Consider the following 18,534-nt stretch of genomic DNA (forward strand, 5'->3'; position numbering starts at 1 on the left):
TGTTTTAGATAGACCAATCTCAGATAATGAAGAATTGGTGGTGGGGAGATGGCAAAGGAGTTACTATAGGTACAGAGACATTGCTTCTGATTCCTATTGCCCCAGGTCATTTTAGTCACTATTTTCTGAATATGCTTCGGTTTGTCTTTAGCTCACACAGAGCCGAGCACAATAATTAAGGTATAGTAGAACCTGTACCTATTAGAGTAGAACTACGTATATGGTGCCTCATGACTAGTAGTATATTCTTGGCATGCTTGTAAAAATACTGAGGAATTGAGTGGGGATAACATGCACAAAATATCTCACCATTTCTCATTTTTTTTCCTTTTCTTTCTGTCTAAATATAAACTAAATAAAAGTAAATGGTAGCTATCATTATGTAAGACCTTTTGAAGGAGAACTAATGACAAACACAATGCTTGCTCAATACATACTTATTGTCCTTGAATGCTTACTATCTGCCTGTACTATTGCTTGTTAATCATTGCAACAATCCTTGAAAACAGGTACTATTATTATCCTCATTTTAAATATGAGAAAACTGAATCTTGACAAGTAAGGCCAGATATTTAAAAGATAGACTTAATATGGCTTACTGATTGTTTGGATGTGAGCTTTGAGAGAGTGAAAGCATTCTTAATGATAGCCAGCTTTCTGCATGGGCAAATGATTGGATGTTTGCACTGTTCACCAAGATGGGACTAGAGAAAGAGGAGCAGGTTAAGGGACAGGGGAGGATAGAAATTTATTAGGTAAATTTGGGACAAGTTTCAGGCACCTGAAAGAGACACTCAGCTGTCATTAAATATTTGGGTCTGGATCACAGGGGTCTTTCCTGGGTTTCCTATATATGGGAATCTTCGGCATATAAATGATAACCAAAGCAATGGTAATGGTTAAGATCACTGAGGAAGAGTGTGAAGAGTATGAAAGGAAGAGAGTGTAGGGCTGAACCCTATGGAATATGTAATATTTCAAAGGGAAACGAGGAGCTCCCACGGAAGTGGGCTGGGAACCAAGAGAGTGCAGCGTCTTGAAAAGTGCTAAGAAAATAGACGGTTTCAAAAGGGAGGCAATAATCAACAGCATAAACATCCTACAGAGATGAAGTAACATAATGGCTGAAAAGTGTCTATTGGTTTTAGCAACGCTGTTGAGAATTTTGGCTAGTAAGGAGAGGTGGGAGAAAGACCACTAGTTTAAGTCTGTGTGTGGTGAGGGGGCCTGGGTAAGTTGGGTTGAGAAAGGTGACTGGAAGTTTTTAGATGAGAGAAATGTTGACAATCTTTAACTGCTGATAATATAGAGCGAGTAAGCAGGGAGCCGTTGAAAAGTCAGGAGACAGAGGGTTCATCAGAGCTGGAAGGAGAGAATACGGATGTAAGGGGTGGGCCATTTAGATCAAAGGAGAGTAAATTATTATTGTTGTTGCAAAAGAATGGGAGAAAGGAGAGGTGAGGGATACAAGACGGTTGCAAAACTTAGTGGCAAAAGTAGAGGGAGTTCTTGCAGGGAATTCTCTTCTGTCTGTGAAGTAGGAGAAATTCTCTGCTGAAACTAAACGGGGCGCTGGCGGGACTAGCCAGGCTCTCATTTATCATGCCAAGGCCATTCGGTAGACATTTTCTGTTGTCCTGCAGCCGCTCATCTTCCCAGTTTCGCACAGCGCTCGGCAAGCAGTGTAAACCAGAATTGTTAACCGAACGTGCGACAGACTAGGAGAGACGCAGGACGGAACTAACACTCCCAGAATGCAGCGCGGCTCTTGGGAAATACAGGGGCGGGGAAAGCGGTAGGCTCTGCCCCGCCGCCCGCTCACATTGGAGGAAAGCTCACATTCCCAGGAGACCGCGCGCGGGCGGGGCGCTTCACGCGGAAGTCGGCGGCGTTGGGGTCCAACCTACCCCGGGAGCCCGAAGTTGGCTGCCGCGCCACCAGAGCTCGCGCTCCTGCAGATCAAGTATCCAGACAGGTGCGCGCGGCGACAAGGTGGGGAACTCGACAGCGGAGGGGAAGGCGGGGGTGGCCAGGAAGGTGCCGAAGTGGAGTGAGGAGGCAGTGGGAGGGTGACTCGGGAATCTCGGAGGTCCATAGTTCGAATTGTCTGGCAGGTCCAGTTCAGGCGAAGTGAGTTTTACGCCTCTGATAAATCCTCAGGCTAAAGAAAGCCAGAATGTGTCACTTCATAGGTGTTACAGGAGGGAAAATGTTGACTTTCTCTCACTTCGCATTTTAAGGACCTCTCTGTAGCATTTGAATCTCTTGATCACTCGAGTTTTCTAAAAACGCCTCTCTACGCCCTTGTTTCGGTGACGTCACTTCTGTTTCACCTTTTACTCCGGACTTCCCTGCTCCTTGGTGGGTTCCTAACCCCCTGCGCGCCCCTCCTCCACCGGATGTTGACATTCAGCTTCCTCCTCAGTTAAGATAGGAACTCTTTATCTCTGGCCCAAATCTGTTTCCTGAGCGTCAGATCTGTTATTATTATTATTATTATTATTATTAATGAACAATATTTATCTAACTCTGTGTTCTAGACTTCTTGGTAAATGCTTTACATCTCTCTCATAATCCCCACAGTTATCAAGACCTTTTCTTTCTGTCTTATTAATTGCTCTGAACTACCTGTACTTCCATTTTCCCACCCTTAATCCCAGAAGATGCTGTCATGTTTGGGGCATTTTTTCCCTTTTGGATACATGTGGCTGGGAGCAGATTCATTCATTCATTTAACAAATGTTTATTGATCAGTTCACATACACTACACACTTTTCTAAGTGCTAGGGATACATCTGTAACCCAGACAAAAGAGGTCACTACTCTACAGAGCTTACATGTTTTGGGGAGCGGGGGTGGGGGGGGGATACAAAAAGGAATAAACAAAATGATATGGTAGTTAATGCAAAATAAAACAGACGGTTTATTTTACAGGGTGGGATCCCATCCTGAGAAAAATTGAGGGATTGGGTTGAGTCTCAAAGCATCACCCCAAAAGAATATTTGTAATGCCAACAATAGTCCTTATTTGTGATCAGGCTTCAGACTTTTCATAAATACCCCTTCTTTTCCTCTGTCTATCATAGCAACATTTGTTCTTCATTCTTCTGTCTCCTTCAATGTTGTCATATAAGAATTGGTGGTTTATTTCTCATTGGTTTATTTCCTCCTAAGAACCAGACAGAAGAGTTGGGAGTTTGGTTACTTATCAGCTCAGTTTCTTTATCTTAGGGAGATAGTTTGGTAATCAAAATATTCTTCTTTCCTGGTCCTACTGACTATAAAGTTATCTATCATTTAGAAATATATTTAAACCAGAACAGGCTCAGCATTCACTCATTTATTCAACATATTTGAGGGAATATTGGATGCAACACACTGTGCTGAGCACCGGGAACATAGTGAGGGTAGACACTTTAACCTCTCTTCCAAGGGAAAGTAATCATAATAGTATACTGAGGAAATGCCTAATGCATAGGCTGACACCTTCATTCCTTTTTCTTCATCCAAGGTGAGATAATCACAAAGCTTTAGTTGTGTAACATTCTTAGATTATTCAGTTATTATACTTTATTGCAATTATTTGTTTATGTCTGTCTTCCCCATCCCTTTGTACTGTGGATCCCTTGAGTATAGGGGTCTTTTTTTACTCAATTTCATACCTGCAGTGTCTACTACATTGGCTGCCATAGGGTAGATGTTCAGCACATATGTGAACTGAAAAAGAAAGACTATTTGATCAGATCCAAGTGACTCAATTTGTATAAAGCCTTCTGTCAGACCTATCCCTCAACTTTCCTATTCACTGAATGTGGACCACTCTGTCTCATCAAGCTAGTCTCTACCTTCTCTAGCTTGTTCTCACCTTTGTGTCTTCTCTTGTTTCATAGCTTCCTCCTAAAATTAGTTCCTTCTCTTTCCTGAGCACCTTGGCCACCCCATCCCCCGTGACTTTGATGGGCCAGTTAATTTAATAGTATACCCCATGATACAAGAGTGAAAAAAAATTTTCCATTGTGTATTTCCTATGAAACATTCTGCTAATGACCTTTTGTAAGAATTCACACAATATATCTGCTTGCAATAATATAAATGATACAGAATACTTTCTTTTGATTTTGCATTGACTGTATTACCAGGTGCTATGTGATGAGTTAATTTTCCATTTCATTTCTCTATTTGAACAGTTGCACAACCTGTGTTTGTACAGCATATTATGGCAACATTTGGTTTCCACTTGGTACAAACATTTCTTTGAGCATCATTTTCTCCTTAACCTAAGGTAATTTATATAATGATTCTAACACACTGTCATTTTCAGAATAACAGATAAAAGTCTCAATTTTTGAAATAAAAGTCTAATTCCATGCAGATATTTTTCAATTGTCAGTCCTACTGCAAAAGATAAATTTTGTCTCTATAACTGATTTTGAAAAACATAGTAGGAGTACAGGAGTGCTTGAATCATGATTATCATTATGGTTTTAGGATGCCAACCTAAAAGCAGCTTGACTTGCTTCCAAGACATTAAAACTTAAGCACTGTTACTTTAAGGGGTTTCTTGGCACCTATGCTTTCACAAACATGAATGCAAAGACAGCACTGAATTATGTGCCATTACTCATTTATAAGATATGCATGCAGATGATCCAGAGTATACATATACATCTTTAATGTTATCAAAATAAAAATACAGAATTGAAAAATTTCTCGGAACACATGGACTCCAGTGTGAGAAGCATTTACTTGGTCTTCTCCCTTGCTCTGTTCTCTTATGCCATCTTGAGCCTCTGCTTGAATGCCTCCACTGAGGAGAAGTGTGCATCACTGCTGTGCTTTTTTATTAGCATTTTTTAAATACAGGGAATCTCTTACTTTTAATGGATGTATTCCAAAAGTTCCTTTGTAAGATTATTGTTTGAAACTCTGGGTGCATTTTCCTCTATAAATAATGCTCTCCGTGACAGATTCTTATGCTATTCAGTAGCATCTTACTTAATCTTAATTTATGGACTTAAGACCTTCACCGCAATTTATAATTCCTCTAAAAAAATTGCATCCAGAATTCTAACTTGGATTTCTCCATAGCATATCTTCTTTTGGAATCCCAGCAACTGGAACAAAAATATCCTTTCCTTGCAATCTATTAGGCTTCTCAAACATCAGGCTGTGCTGGTTGCCCTTCTGGCCCATAGACCTAAGGACAAGCCTCCTAGATGAGTGAGGAAAGAAAAGAGGTAGAGGGTTTGGAGAGGAGGAGGCAATTTGGGGTGATGTAAATATGTGGAGAGGTAAGATTAGGATTGATCAAGGAGGAACAGTGAGTTTCTAAGATGGGGGTTCTTAGCAGGAATGAGGTAGAATTGGAATGATGACTCTGGGACCAAAAGAAGAGAGAATAAAAGAAGAGGGGAGGAACAGAATTGAGACAGGGCTTTCCTTTATATTCTGTTGTCTTTTTCTTTTCTTTCTTCTCCATCTCTTGTTTATCTCTTCATTCTTTTTCTTCTGGAATATTATTTTACATTTATATAACATTTTATGGTTTGTTAGGTATTCCTACACTACTAGTATTATTCGAGCCAGGTTTTCTGACTTCAAATGCAGTTTTTTTGCTGCCACAGTTATTTCTGTTATCGCAATACTCATCAAGACATTGCAGATTCTATTCAAAAGAGGTATTTTTAGCAGTATGGAAGAGAGGAAGGAATTCCCATTAATGAAATCTGGGAGAAAAGTAGTTTCTGTTTCTGTGTATCTAATGTTTAACAATCAGGCGTTTTTAAATTGGGGACTGGTTTTATTAAACAAAACTCTGCTTCCCTATACTTCTATCTGTTGTTCCTAGTTATATTCTGTGTAATGTGCTGCTTGTTCCAGGTAACTGTACTTCGTATAAACTTGAAGGCTGCTATCGTCTTCCCTCTAAGTCTTTTCTTTTTCATATTAAATACCTCTAGTTCCTCCAGCTATTCTTCATATGACACAATCTCTAGATCTCTCAACCATGCTGTTGCCCTTCTGTCCTATCTTGAAATATTATACTGAGAATTGGATTCAGTGTTCCACATGTGTTTTATCCAGTACTGAATGAGGTAGAGACATCCTATTTCTTTTTTTCAAACATTTTTATTGTGAAATATAACATATGCAGAAATGTGATAACTTTCAAAGTACGATTTAACAAATAGTTATAGAGCAAATATCAAAGAATGTTATGAGTTACAGTTCCACAATTTCAGCTATTTCCTTATTGTGAAGTAAAACATATACAGAAAAGTGATAACTTTCAGAGTACAATTTAACAGATAGTTATAGAGCAAATTTCAAAGAATGTTATGGGTTACAGTTCCAAGATGTCAGTTATTTCCTTCTAGCTGTTCTAATAACCTAGAGACTAAAAACAGAAAAATATTTATATAGTGATTCAGTATTTGTAATCCTTTGTTAAATCCTATCTTGTCTGTTGCTACTACTCCCTCTCGTCTGATCGCTGTCTCAATCTTCAGGGATATCTGGCAGTGACCACCCTAACTTGTCCATATTGAAAAAGGGGGTTGACATTATGGGGGGGGGGGGGTTGCATCTGGTTGATGTTCTTGAAGAGGCTCAGATAGGGTCCTGGGTATTAGGACTTTCGAGACTACTCTTGATTTGGGCTTGGCATACTGTGACCATTTGGAATATCTAGGTGGAGTTTGCATAAAAGTAACCTCCAGAATAGCCTCTGAACTCTATTTGAAATCTCTTAGCCACTGAAACCTTATTTTGTTACCTTTCTTTTCCCCCTTTTGGTCAGGAAGGCGTTCTCAATCCCGCGATGCCCAGTCCAGGCTCATTCCTGGGAGTCGTGTCCTACATCACCAGGGAGGCTCACTCCCCTGGGAGTCATGTCCCATGTTGGGGGAGGGAGGGCGGTAATGAATGTATTTGCAGAGTTGGGCTTAGAGAAAGAAAGGCTGCATCAGATCAACAAAAGAGGTTCTCTGGAGGTGACTCTTAGGCATAATTATAGGTAGGCTTAGCCTCCCTTTCACAAGAGCAAGCCTCAATATCGAGGGCCTGACTTATTTAGTAGGGGGTTCGTAATTTCGCATAGCATATATTCTGTCCAAGGTAAACAATTGGTATCTCACATTATCTTCACTTAATTGTACAATCATCACTCTCAATTTTGAACAATTATCATAACCCAAAACACCCCCAAAGCTCTTATCACCCCCTAATTATTTATCCCTAGTGTTAGTGTGGTACTAGTAAGGTATTCCTATTAAATATAGTCCATAGTATGGAATAGGTAGTTTTTCACATATACCACTCTGTTGTTAACTCTTTGTACCAGTGTCATACCTTAGAAGTATATGATGCAAGAACTTCCTTATTTGTAGTGCTTATCTGCGGAATACATGCCTTTAAACAACCCCTTTCAATAATGGTTGCCTTCAAGACGACACTGATACTTATAATCACATTAACAAACTATCATCACCCCTGTCTGTCCCATACCTTTAAGTTCAACCTTGTTAACAGATCTGTACATATTAAGTAATCATTCCACCTTCTCTAGCTTCTGTCTATCTCTAGGTCCCCTATATTCTACATTTTGAGACTCTGAGTTTTCATTTTTTAGGGGCTCATATTAGTGAAATCATACAATATCTCACCTTTTGTGTCTGACTTATTTCATTCAGCATTATGTCCTCAAGGTTCATCCGTGTTGTCACATGTTTCAAGAGCTAATTCCTTCTTACTGCTGCATAGTATTCCATCGTACGTGTATAGCACATTTTGTTTATCTACTCTTCTGTTGAAGGACACTTGGATTGTATCCATCTTTTTGGCAATTGTGAATAATGCCACTATGAACATTGGTGTACAGATGTTTGTTTGTGTCACTGCTTTCAGATCTGGGTATATAACGAGATGTGGATCGTAGGGTAACTCGCTATTTAGTTTTGTGAGTAACCGCCAAACTGTCTTCCAAAGTGGCTATACCATTGTACATCCCCACCAGCACTGGATAAGAGTTCTAATTTCTCCACATCCTCTCCAGCATTTGTAGTGTCCTGTTCGTTTAATGGTAGCCATTCTTATTGGTGTAAGATGATATCTCATTGTGGTTTTGATTTGCATTTCCATAATAGCTAGTGAAGATGAACATTTTTATCATGTGTTTTTTAGCCATTTGTATTTCCTCTTTGGAAAAAATGTCTTTTCATTTCTTTTGCCCATTTTACAATTGGGCTGTTTGTACTATCGTTGTTGAGTTGTAGGATTTCTTTGTGTATGCTAGATATCAGTCTCTTGTTAGACATGGTTTTTGAATATTTTCTCCCGTTGAATTGGCTGCCTCTTCACCTTTTTGACAAAGTCCTTTGAGGCACAGAAGCTTTTGATTTTAAGGAATTCCCATTTATCTGGTTTTTTCTTTTGTTGCTTGTGCTTTGGATGTTAGGCCTAAGAAGCTACCTCCTATTACTAGGTCTTGAAGATGTTTCCCTATATTATCTTCCAGGAGTTTTATGGTACTAGATCTTGTGTTTAGGTCTTTGATCCCCTTTGAGTTAATTTTTGTATAGGGTGTGAGGTACGAGTCCTCTTTCATTCTTTTGATATGGATATCCAGCTCTCCCAGCCCCATTTGTTGAAGAGACTATTCTGTCCTAGTTCTGTAGATTTGGGGGCCTTGTCAAAAATCAGTTGACCATAGATCCTGGGGTCTATTTCCAAACTCTTGGTTCAATCCCATTGATCAGTATGTCTATCTTTGTGCCAGTACCATGCTGTTTTTACCACTGTGGCTCTATAGTAGGCTTTAAAATCAGGAAGTGTAAGTCCTCCCGCTTTGTTCTTCTGTTTTAGACTGTTTTTTGGCAATTTGAGGCCCCTTTCCTTTCCAAAGAAATTTAATTACTGGTGTTTCCAAGTCTGCAAAGTAGGTTGTTGAAACTTTGATTGTAATTGCATTGAATCTCTAGGTCAGTTAGGGTAGAATTGACATCTTAACCAAATTTAGCCTTCCTGTCCATGAACACAGAATATCTTTCCACCTGTTTAGGTGCTGTGATTTCTTTTAGTAAAGTTTGCAATTTTCTGTATAGAGTTCTTTTATATCCTTGGTTAAGTTTATTCCTAGATACTTGATTCTTTTAGTTGCTATTGTGAATGGAATTTTTTTCTTGACTGCCTGTTCATTTAGTTTATACTAGTGTGTAGGAACATTACTGACTTTTGCACATTGTGATGGTTAGGTTCATGTGTCAACTTGGCCAGGTGATTGTATCCAGATGTCTCACTGGCCTAACCATTACTGCAAGGACATTTGTGGCTGGTTAATAAACCAGAAGGCTGATTTATTGCAATGAGAGAATTCAATCAGCTGGATTTAATCCAATCAGTTGATGACTTTTAAGCAAGAAAGTTGGAGGACTTTCACTTCTTCTTCGGCTAGCCAGCAAAGAGTTTCCTGAGGAGTTCATCGAACACCTTCATCAGAGTTGCCAGTTCACTGCCTGAGTAGTTCATTGAACACCTTCATTGGAGTTGCCAGTTTGCTGCCTGCCCTACGGAATTTGGACTCGTGCATCCCCACAGTTGTGTGAGAAACTTTTATAAAATCTTATATTTATAGATATCTCTTGTTGATTCTGTTTCACTAGAGAACCCTAGCTAATAAAACTTGGTACCGGGAGTGGTTCTTGAGAAACAGAATCTTAAAATGGGTTTTTACAATTGGTTTTCTACTCTGATTGGATTCAAAGGCACTAACAACTCCATTTCCAATAATCAAGGTGGCACTGACAGTCCATGGCGTGAGTTGGCAATGGAGATATGTGTAATATCACCATTTGATTCTCCTAATCATACTCTTGTATAAAGCAAGGCTCTAGGTGCCAGTGTTTTGGACATCTTAACAGAGTTTTGCAGAGTTATAATGATGTTGGCTGGTTGCTTTTAGATACTCTGGATAAAGTTATAAGAGAAAGGGACAAACTAAAGGCTTCAAATTTGAAACTAAAGCACCATATGATGGTTTCTATGTGTTCCCTGAAAGAAAATCTTGTTTCCTGTGGCCGTAGACTTGAGATTTCTGAAAACCAGACCCAGAGTCTCATTCTGTGGGTAGCAGATTTACAACATAAACTAAAATCTCAGCCTCACAGGGTGTCTACTGTTTAAAAGGCATTGATTGGAAAAGAATGGGATCCTGAAACTTGGGATGAGGACATATGGATTGATAATAATGACAGTGAGGACATTGGAACCCTGGATTCTGCTGAGTCTTTGTTAGATATACCTCTAGTGGTCTGTCCTGAGGAAACAGCCCTCAAACCTCCAGTCTGCCCTGAGGAGACAGCTTCCCAGCCTCCAGCCTGCTTTGAGGAAACAGCTTCCCAACATTCAGTCTGCCCTGAGAAGTCTGCCATCCAATGTCTACCTAAAGAGATTAACCCTTCAGTGCCTGCTAAACCTGTAATCACCTCCTCTGAGGAAGCAGCCCTCACTCCTCTGTCTGGAGAGATTAATGCTGTTTCACCAGATGAAACTGCAACAGAATGTCCTGAGATAAAAGGCTTGAGGGATACTTCTAATTCTTTTCATGACCCACTCCCACCACCAGTCTTTGCTTCAGGACCTATAACTAGACTAAAGTCCCAACAGGCCCCAAGGGGTGAAGTACAAAGTGTGACTCATGAGGAAGTATGCTATACTCCAAAAGAACTGTATGAGTTTTCCAATTTATACAGACAGAAATCAGGGGAATATGTGTGGGAATGGATATTAAGGGTGTGGGATAATGGTGGAAGGAATATAAAGTTGGATCAGGCTGAATTTACTGATATGGGCCCACTAAGCAGAGATTCTGCATTCAGTGTTGTAGCTTGAGGGGTTAGAAAGGGCGTTAACAGTTTGTTTGGGTGGTTGGCTGATACATGGATCAAAAGGTGGTCAGCATTACCTGAGGTCTAAATGCCAGAACTACCCTGGTACAATGTAGAGAGGGGATTCAAAGGCTTAGAGAGATTGGAATGGTAGAGTGGCTTTATCATGGAAAACCTGCTCACACACCCCTGGAATGTCCAGAGGACACACCTTTTACCAGGACTGTGAGGAATAAGTTTGTGAGACTAGCTCTGTCATCCCTGAAAAGCTCTGTAGTTGCCCTTTTCTGTAGGTCACATATTACTGTGGGAGCTGCTGTCACTGAGCTGGAATCCTTAAACACAATAGGAATAATCGGATCCCGAGTCAGCAGAAGCCACGTGGCAGCAGTTAATCATCAAAGACAAGGTGGGCGTGGCTACCATAATGGAAAACAGGCTCAAAGCAGCAATCAAAATAATCTGACTCACAGAGACTTATGGCATTGGCTAGTAGATCATGGGCAGATGGGCAGTCTTCTAAATTCTTATTTGATCTGTATAAGCAGAATTCTAGGTCAAGTAAACAGAAGTCTACCTTGAATTACAAACACAGAGAGTCATGGCCCCTTAATCAAGTCCCAGACTTGAGACAGTTTACAGACCCAGAGCCCCTTGAATGAAGGGAAGGCTGGGTACCCTTGGGGAATGACCCTGTTACACTGCCAAAAATTTATACTGTTAATCTTCCTCCCAGCCTTCCCCAGGGGGACCTACGGCCTTTTACCAGAGTAACTGTGTATTGGGGAAAAGGAAATGATCAGATATTTTGTGGATTATTAGACACTGGTTCAGAAGTGACATTAATTCCCGGAGACCCAAAATGTCACTCTGGTCCACCAGTCAGAGTTAGGGCTTATGGAGGTCAGGTGATCAATGAAGTTTTAACTCAGGTCCATATCACAGTGGGTCCAGTAACCATTCTGTGGTTATTTCCCCAGTGCCGGAATGCATAATTGGAACAGACGTACTCAACAACTGGCAGAATCCTCACATTGGTTCTCTGACTCGTGGAGTGAGGGCTATTATGGTGGGAAATGCCAAATGGAAGCCACTGGAACTGCCCCTGCCTAGCAAAATAGTAAACCAGAAGCAATACCAGATTCCTGGAGGGATTGCAGAGATTAATGCCACTCTTAAGGACTTGAAGGATGCAGGGGTGGTGATTCCCATGCCTAACTAATACATGCATTAATCTGGTATCCCGTCGCTTTGCTGAATTTATTAGCTTAAGTAGCTTTGTTATCAATTTCTCAGGATTTTCCACATATTCTGTCATATCATCTGCAGATAATGACAGTTTTACTGCTTCCTTTACAATTTGAATGCCTTTTATTTCTTTGTCTTGCTGGATTGCTGTGGCTAGAAATTCTAGCACAATGTTGAATAATAGTGGTGACAGCAGGCATCCTTGTCTCGTTCCAATCTTAGGGGGAAGGCTTTTGGTCTCTCAATGTCAAGTATTATGCTGGCTGTGGGTTTTCATGTGTGCCCTTTATCATAATGAAGAAATTTCCTTCAATTCCTACCTTTTGAAGTATTTTTATCAAAAAAGGATGCTGACTTTTGTTGAATGCTTTTTTGTGTCTACCGAGATGATCACTGGATTTTTCCCTTTCAATTTGTTAATGTATTGTATTACATTGATTGATTTTCTTATGTTGAACCACCCTTGCAGGCCTAGAATGAACCCCACTTGGTCATGGTGTTTAATTCTTATAATGTACCTTTGGATTCAATTTACAAGTTTTTGCTGAGAATTTTTGCATCTATATTCATTAGAGAGATTGGCCTGTGGTTTTCCTTTCCTATATTAACTTGATCTGGTTTGGGCATTAGAGTGATGTTAACTTCATAAAATGAATTAGGTAGTGTTCCTTTTTCTTCTATTTTTTGAAAGAGTTTGAGCAGGAATGATGTCAGTTATTTTTGGAATGTTTGGTAGAATTCCCCTGTGAAGCCATCTGGCCCTGGGCTTTTCTTTTTAGGAAGGTTTTTGGTGACTGATTGAATCTCTTTACCTGTGATGGGTTTGTTGAGGTCTTCTATTTCTTCTCAGTTCAGTCTAGGTTGTTCATGGGTTTCCAGGAAATTGTCCTTTTCCTCTAAGTTGTCTAGTTTTTGGTGCACAGTTGTTCATAGTATTCTCTTAGGATTTTTAAAATTTCTTCAGGATCCATAGTAATGACCCACCCCTCATTTCTTTCTGATTTTGTTTATTTGGGTCTTCTCTCTTTGTGTCTGTGTCAGTCTAGCTAAGGGCTTGTCAATCTTGTTGATCTTCTCAAAGAACCAACTTTTGGTTTTATTTTTTCTCTATATTGTTTTTTTCGTTCTCCAGATCTTTTATTTCTGATTTAATCTTTGTTATTTCTTTTCTTCTACTTACTTTAGAGTTAGGTTGCTGTTCATTCTCTAGCTTCTTCAGTTGTTCATTTAGATCTTTGGTTTTTAGCTCTTTCTTCCTTTTAATGTGTGCGTTTAGAGCTATAAATTTCCATCTCTGCACCGCCTTCACTGCATCACATAGGTTTTGATATGTTGTGTTCTTGTTTTCATTTGTCTCTAGATATTTACTGATTTCTCATGCAGTTCCTTCTTTGACCCACTGATTGTTTAGGAGTATGTTGTTAACCCCCATATATTTGTGATAGTTTTGGTTCTTTGGTGGTTCTTGATTTATAGCTGCTTTCCATTGTGGTCAGAGAATATGATTTGAATAATTTAAATCTTTTTAAATTCATTGAGACTTGTTTTGTACCCCAGCATATTATCTATCCTGGAGAATGTTTCATGAGCACTACAGAAGAATGTATATCCTGGTAATCTGGAATGCAATGATCTATATTTGTCTAAGTCTGATTCATTTATTACGTTCTTAGGTTCTCAGTTTCCTTATTGGTCCTCTGTCTAGTTCTAGCTATAGAAGAGAGTGGTGTATTGAAGTCTTCCACTATTATTGTAGAAATGTCTGTTGCTCCCTTCAGTTTAGCCAATGTTTGTCTCATGTACTTTGGAGTTCCTTGATTGGGTGCATAAACATTTATGATTGTTATTTCTTCCTGGTGGATTGTCCCTTTTATTAATATATGGTGCCCTTCTTTGTCTCTTATGACATCTTTGCATTTAAAATCTATTTTGTCTGACATTAGCATAGCTACTCCTGCTTTCTTTTGGTTGCAGCTTGTGTGGAATATTTTTTCCATCCTTTCACTTTCAATCTCTTTGTGTAGTTTGGTCTGATGAGTCTCTTATAAACAGCATATTGAGGGGTCACACTTTTTAATCCATTCTGCCACTCTGTATCTCTTAATTGGGGAGTTTAATCCATTCACATTCAGTGTTATTACTGTGAAGGCAATTCTTGAATCAACTATCTTATCCTTTGGTTTTTATTTGTCAGATCTGTTTCACCACCCCCCCCCCCCATTTTTCCCCCGAGTATGTCTTTAAATACTCTTCCTAGCCCTTTACTCTTCTCTTCACTTTCTGGGACACCAGCGATTCTTATATTTGTGCACTCCATATTATCCATCATTTCCCTGAGATCCATTTCAAACTTTTTATTTTTTCAGCATTTGTTCTTTTGTGCTGTTGCATTCAATTGCCCTGTACTCTCGTTCATTTATTCTTTCTTCTGCCTCTTCACATCTTCTCTTGTGTGTCTAGTATATTTTTAAGTTGATCGACATTATCTTTTATTTCCATAAGAGCTGCTATTTTTCTATGTACTCTTTCAAATCTTCTTTATGCTCTTCTAGAGTCTTCTTGATGTCTTTTCTCTTTAGCCCACCCATTGAAGTTGTTTTAGAGATTTGTATGTAATACTTTGATTAATTGCTCCAAGTTCTGTGTCTCTTATGGCCTTTTAATTTGGTCATTTTGCTTGTCCATATCTTCTTGGGTCTTCATAGGCTTTGTGATTTTCTGTTGACTTCGTGGCATTTGCTTATGTTGATAAGGTTATTTTTGGAAATGCAGGACCATTTGGACATTTTTGTGAAATTTTGGCAGAACTGCATCTTCCAAGAGTGCACTTTTCCTGTCTTTCCCCCAGATGGGGCTCTTTAGCACCTCTTGCCCTCAAGCCCGCTTTTTCCTGACTGCAGCTGTGCACTGGGGGAGTCCAAACCAGGTGGAAATCCAATCAGCACAGCAGTTCTCTGTGTGCACTGGGGGCAGGGCATTAGCCCTGTGCGGTTGTGCAGAGTCTGCTTAAGGGCACAGTGGGTCTGGTGATTCCCAGGCCTCTGAGTGGGGCTGTGAGTCTCACCCTCCCCAGCCCTCAGCCAGCTCAAAGTGCCCTGCTTTTAGTCGGCCCCCAAGGCTCTGCCCACTGCACCTGCAAGCCTTTGTGTTGGGGTAGGGGCACCTTTACTTCCGTGTGGCACTCTCACATATCCCCACCTCTCGCCTGTGCACACCATGGGCTTCTATGGAGGAAGAGTGAATGCATCAAGTTTTCTGTTTGCGGTCAATACGGTTCCACTGATTCCCAAGTTCCTTCATGGGAGTTCCCAGCTATAGAGCTGAGAAGGGTTATCTCTTGGGATTTTTTTTCCTCCTGGGAAGCTAATTCACTCCTTTTTTGACAGTGATGTTTCAATTTGGTGGACAAATATTAGGGTTTCTGAGGCCAGGAGTTCAAGTCTGGGGTTTGCTTCCTCCCATGTCAGCAGCTTTCTTGCTGGCAGACAATCCTTGGGCTCACTGGCTTTCAACACCCTATTTCTTAATGTAATTTAAGATTTTGTAAGCATTTTAAGCAATTGCCTCGTGTCTGTTCATAATGAACTTATGGTCCGCTAAAACACTAGATCTTTTTGTATTGGTGTTGCCAAGCTCAGTTTTCTTCTACTTTTCCATTTCTCTGTCTCTGGGACCATATGATTTCTCTCTGTTTCTCTTTGTGTTTTTATTCCACTCCACTTTTTGTCTTATTGATTCTAACCCATGGCCTCTTTTATTATAAAATTTCAGTGACAGTTTCATAGCCATTATCTTCATACTCTGCATCAGAGAGCACAGCTAGGAGCTGACAATTCTTCCTGAAACTTTCTTTCTCTTTTGCTTCCATGACACCACACACTTCTGACTTTCCTTTGACTTTTCCAGTTGGTTCTCCTCAGCCTTCTTTGTGGGCCTCTATTCATCTACCTTTCCCTAAACTGTCATTGTGCCTTTGGGTTTTTCTTTGGCACTATTCTTTTTATTCTCTGTGTGTTGTATCTTCAGCAAATTAATAGTATTTAAAATAGCTCATCTCTATTAGCTCATCAAGAGATAAGAGGGTTCAGAATCAATCCCTGAGGAAATTTAACATTTGGAGGTGAGGTGTAGGAAGAGTAGTCATCAGGAAGACAGAAAGAGCAGCCAGAGATGTAGGAGGATGTTTCAAGAAGGAGGGTTAACCAATAATGTTGACTGTTCCTGAGAGGTCAAGTAAGTTGAGAATAGAGAAGTGACCACTATATTTTGCAACATAGAGTTTGTTGGTGATCTTAGCAAGCATGGTTTTCTGGAGTGTTAAGGGTAAATGCCAGATTATATTAAGTTGAAGAGTTAAAAGAAGGTGGAGTAGCAGAGATATTGTGTGTACACAAAGATTTTAAGAGATAGAATGTATCTGGAGTGTGATATAAGGTAAAGGGAAGCTTTTAGGATCAAGGGAGATAATGTATGAGAAAGTGATTTAAAATCTATAAATTGCCACATATGTGTAAGGAAAAATCTGGGACAGTGATGGCTGAGGGAAAAATCCAAGGGAACGACCTCAATTAGAGAGTATAATGACGAAGAGACACCAAGAGGAGCTCAGCTCAAGAAACAGGAGTGCCTCTTGTTCTCTGTGTGCTATGCTCTGGTGCTGGGATTCCTAGAAGGAATCACCAGGTTCCCTGACCTCAAGCACTTCCTAATCTTCTGCAGTGTCCCACAAAGTATGGTTGTGTGCATTGCCTGCATACAGATGAGCTTGTTTTAAATGCTGATTCCAGGGCCACACCTCAGGCTTACTGAGTCGGAATTTCAGGAGATAATGCCAAGAATTTGGATTTTTAATGAGTGACTCTCACTCTGCTACCCAAGATGACTCATAATCACACTGAAGTTTGATAACCTCTGGTGTATTGGGTGACAGTGAGCATGTTAAAAACATAACATTAAATTGTTGAGTTAGTTGAATAATAGTATGGTGTTTGTTCATCTGTTTTTACAAGTTTGTGCCATAAGATAAGGAAAACTGGGCTGCTGTGTAGAAAAAAAAAAAAAAACTACTCATATCCAAACATGAGAAAAATAATCTTAAGCTTACGCTGTATTGTTTTAGTAAGAATTTGTTGATGAAGGCTCTTAACCATAATTTATAAAACCATTCCTCTTGTTGAACATTTGGGTTATTTTCACTTTGTTTCTATTATGGATAATGCCTTTATGCTAGAGGCAGCATACAGTTTAGGTGAAGAATGTGGATTCTAAAACCCATACTGCTGTGGTTTACATCCCAGCTATCTCTTTCTAGAAACTCTGTAATTTGGGGCAAATTATTAAAGTCATCTGGGATTCAGTTTCCTCATCTGTAATATGAGCATCCTGATAGTGTATAATCTCACTGAGTTGTTGTGAGGATTAAATGAGTTAATAAATGTAAAGTGCTTAAAATAGTAAGCACTTAATTAAAATGGGCTATTATCATTGTTAATTGGTATCTTTGTGAATCCGAAGTTTAACGTCTGTTGAACTGATTCCTTAGGATAGATTTTCAGGATGGAATCACCACGTTAAAGGATGAAGATATGTTTATGTCCCTTTGCTATATATGGTCAATGCTTTAAAAAAGGGTTATATTAGTTTGTGCTGTATAATTTGTAAATGTAATCTATCTTTCAGTGTAATGTTTATTTATGCAGTTAATTCTTATTATTCATTGTAGTTATGCTTTATGAAGTCAGTGTAAATACTGAATTAGCAAATGCCGAACCATTCTCCTAGGGGAAATACAGGGTTAGGTTCCTGTGATCCTCTGGTCACAACATATTCATCAATCGATCAATACATAGCCTTGTTTTATGTGTGTTTTTTTAAAAGACTTCTTATTTAATATATATATTGTTGACTCATTAGCATTGAGTTCACAGCCAACAGCATTATAACTAACTCATGCCTGAGGGAAGCTTATCTAACACATGAATTTCTCCATAAGGCACATCACAGCCTTCTTGTGCTTGGGACAGCACTTTAGCAATATGCTTGGGCATTTTAAGTAGTGAAATCATCAACAACAAACATAAAAATATGAAAAAATGGCACTACGTATACTGCAACAAAGGACTTTTTACACTATGAGAACTGAAATAAGAAAACAGAGTGGTGTCGTTTTGTTTGATGTCAGCTGAGAAAGTACACGTCAGGCAACTCAAATTTTTCACTGCTCTGTACATGTCCACAAATGACCACAAAAGTGCTGCAAATATTGATTTTGGAGTTACAAATAATTGTTATTGAGTAGGCAAATTTGCAAATTATGGAATAATTAGTATCAATTGTATGCATGTATGTATATGTATGTATTTTGTGTGTCTATAAATAATGTATGCATATCAGTGTGGCTTAG

The 18,534-nt window shown here is 39.4% G+C and overlaps 1 protein-coding gene across 7 annotated transcripts in view; it reads left to right on the forward strand.

The window, feature by feature from the left end:
* The first annotated feature begins 1,848 nt into the window (after positions 1 to 1,848).
* Positions 1,849 to 18,534, forward strand: part of VAMP7 (vesicle associated membrane protein 7) — a 41,164-nt gene continuing 24,478 nt past the window's right edge. For 6 of the 7 annotated variants that reach the window (XM_037822049.1, XM_037822050.1, XM_037822052.1 and 3 more), the window contains exon 1: positions 1,849 to 1,992. The gene's annotated coding sequence lies outside the window, so the exon portion shown is untranslated. The remainder of the gene's footprint in view (positions 1,993 to 18,534) is intronic. The other variant, XM_037822046.1, reaches the window with a different exon arrangement.

This window comes from Choloepus didactylus, chromosome X (assembly GCF_015220235.1).
Source record: "Choloepus didactylus isolate mChoDid1 chromosome X, mChoDid1.pri, whole genome shotgun sequence".
Taxonomy (NCBI): Eukaryota; Metazoa; Chordata; class Mammalia; order Pilosa; family Megalonychidae; genus Choloepus; species Choloepus didactylus.